This window comes from Cavia porcellus, unplaced genomic scaffold, assembly GCF_034190915.1.
Source record: "Cavia porcellus strain 051 isolate PalLab524CR breed Dunkin Hartley unplaced genomic scaffold, mCavPor4.1 scaffold_17, whole genome shotgun sequence".
Classification (NCBI taxonomy): domain Eukaryota; kingdom Metazoa; phylum Chordata; class Mammalia; order Rodentia; family Caviidae; genus Cavia; species Cavia porcellus.
The window spans coordinates 68,496,012-68,499,222 of NW_026947500.1; the positions used below are offsets into that span (position 1 = coordinate 68,496,012).

The 3,211-nt window shown below is 39.9% G+C and overlaps 1 pseudogene; it reads right to left on the reverse strand.

The window, feature by feature from the left end:
* Positions 1 to 1,102: 1,102 nt before the first annotated feature.
* Positions 1,103 to 2,392, reverse strand: LOC111757666 (zinc finger and BTB domain-containing protein 44-like; annotated as a pseudogene).
* Between the last annotated feature and the right edge of the window lie 819 nt (positions 2,393 to 3,211).

Sequence of the window (3,211 nt, forward strand, 5' to 3'; positions counted from 1 at the left end):
CTGCTTCCAGGATAAAGAGGAACTAGGGTAATTTGCAACCACCAATTCAACTCTACAGAGAATACTGCACAGTATTCTAAAAAAGAAAAATACCAAGATTCCAAAAACAGTGGCAGAGAGGCCACAATGAATGAGCCAAAAGTGAAATGAAGAAGACAAACTGACAACCAATGTCAGATAAAGAGCTCAACAGAAATGAGGCAGAGAAGGCTGGATGGTAGGAACAGCTATTTTGGAGAAAACAAGACATCATAATAGCTAGTGCTGACTTAATATCATTTTGTTTTGAAGTCCCATCAAGCTTTTGTTCTTCTGTCTCCAAAGGTCTTAACATGTTGTATCTTATTGGATTTTATTATATGTGATAATATAAACAAAAACTTTTATAGACAAGGAGATTATACAGAAACCATTATTCATTTTCTGTTGACTGATTCTAAATACCCTGTAAGACAATTTTCCAAACCACGAAAAATCAACACAAAGAGTAAACCTCACTTAGGCTATTAGTCAAATTCTGCTTGATAATTTGTTTATCTCATATTCTTTCATCATAAGATAAAAAGTAATCATCTATTCTTTCCTTAATGAATGGTTGTTAGTCTATCTATAAGAATGAAAAGAAAAAAATGTGGTACATATTTTAAGTTAACTGATTCTATTGGGTCTCATGATTTCTATTGTTTCAACATCATGATTCTGTGCCCTTGCAGAAACAATCTCTCAGTTAAGAAACATAAGGTATAAATTTCAGGGCTTACAAAGAGAAAAAAGGGATTCCTTGACCAACACTTTCTTCCTAAAAAAAATTAAATTCGATTTAAGTGGTAAAGATCAAACAGACATTTTCCAAAAAAATGAAGCCAAACCAGAAAATAACCAGCTAGTTGTGGAAGACAATGCTGATAGTGGGGGGATGATCCCTGTTAAATTCAGCTTAAGATCTGGTCTCTGTGTGATATGGCTTCTCTTCTTCCTTTCCTGCCAGCCCAGCAAGAGATCCGAAGGAGAAAGTGCTTTCACACTTCTGGATGGAGGAGACTTGTGACACTACAGTCATTTGAATAGAGGAGCTGTTTTAAGAAAATGCTTTCCAAGATCATTATGAACAAGGGCCTCTTCTTGCTATTGCTTTAAGCAGTTTGATACAGGAAATCACTTTATAGTTCAAACAATGCATCTTTAGTGAGTAAGCCCTGGTGAAATTTTTCCCCAGTGCTGACATTGAAATGGTCAATCTCTGAGTGTATAATCATGTGCAGTTTTAGGTTCTGAATGTAGATGAATTGCACCCCATGGATTGGACACTGAAAAGGTCTGTCTGGCCCATTTGGACTTGGTGGTTCTATACTGATGGTAGAAACAGCAATATAGGATACTGAACATTTTTCCATTGATCATCATCATTTGCATGAGCACTAGTGCTAGAAGTGCTTTGTATTACAGGCAACCCTCAGTAGCACCTAAATGTACTGAGTCTATAGTGGAAGACTACTTTTGGACTCATTCACTTCCTGCTGATTACTCAGCAAATTCTGAGATGTACTAACCGACTGAGATACTCCTTCATGGATTTCCTCATCACTTCTCCTTTGTATGTTGACTCAGATATCCTCTTCAGAAACCAGAGGCAAAGCAGCGTTTGTGCCTCAAAAGTCACACAATCACTCATTCTTCTACCCACAGGTAATTCTCAAATCTAGGTTTCTTGCATTCCTAGCTTTCTCAGACTGAATCCTTCAACTAATTCCAAAAGGAAAAGTCCAAAGTAAAGTTCAGGAAGTATCCAGTGGTTTATTTCTACTTTCTGTGTAGGAATTTGAAGAATTCAATACCTAGGGAAAACTTGTTTGTGTGCAAACCTTCATAGGACTCTCAGAAGACAAAACCATCTAGTTTCTGCACGTTATCAGGGATTCTTAACAGACAGGAATGGTTCTTTTCACACTGTGCTGTGAAGATCCTGAAAAAATGCATGTATTTTGAGAAGTATGATTGAAGTTAGAATTATTTTCTAGCCCAGTATTCAGACTCTTTTCTGGCTGGTTATTTGGTGTATTATATAAAATAATTGTTTTATGAGCTCTGAGCATGTGCTGGTAATACTAAATATTTGCATATTCCTGTCAGCAGGTAGAACAATAGAAATATCTTCTGTGTTCACAGAGGTGCATAAGTATATTCTAAAGTAAGAATAAAGCCAGTCACTGTAACAAGATGGAGATCCAGCACACTCTTGTTCTCATCCTCTGCTTGGTCTAGAATTTAGAGTTAAAGAAATCACTACAAGCTACTAGACCACCTTGTGCACTGCCAAGATTTTATTCTGGACATGAATACTGATATCACAAAATGTCCAGCATTTCCACAGCATATTTAGTTTTCCAAGCATTCTTGCTATGAGTCAAAGTTTTCACTTCTTTGCCTTCCTCTACTAAAGATGCTCTTCAAGGATGTGAACTGATCTGAAATGTCTTGGACTAGGATCAAGTGGCTCAAGAAGGAAACATGTTTTCAGAGCAAGTATCAATCAGCATCCAAGCACCAGCTGCTGGCATCAATCTGGCAGGCCTGCTGCTCCTGCACTTCCCTGGGAGCACCAGACCATATCTCAGGCCACTACGCCAAGGCCTGGGCACAGCTAGAGAGCAGTGCAGCCTGCAGGACTTAAGTCCAGACACCTGGAGGGACCTGAGAGTAGTCTCAATGGGATGGTTTGGAGCAAGCCTTGGGCACACCAGGGACAGAACAAATCAGTGTCCCCCAAGAATCAGCCATGCTGGAACTTGCAGGAATGATCAAGAAGAGCAACAAGCCATCCTTCCTGCCTTAAGTGAGCCACAGGCACACCAGTGAGACAAAAAGTTGGCATCTTCTGAGACTCAGCCACGCTTGGGGAACCAACCAAGAAAGGAACAAGCTACCCTTTCTGATAAGTGCCATGAGCCACAGGCACTCAAGGGAGCGGATAAGTCAGTGTCTCCCATGAGCCTACCAGCATACAGGCTGGGAATCAAATGTCCTGTGGGCATTCTATCCCTCCCCCCACCCGCCAACTAGAACTGGATGGTTTCAAGCCAGAGTTAATCGCAACTAAGGTACACAAAGCAAATAAATGCTTGTATTGATTGGTTGATTATACTGAACTGGGGCCAGAGGTCTGAGCATCTCTTTGGAGGATGACAGTATGCAACATAGCAAATATGGGAGA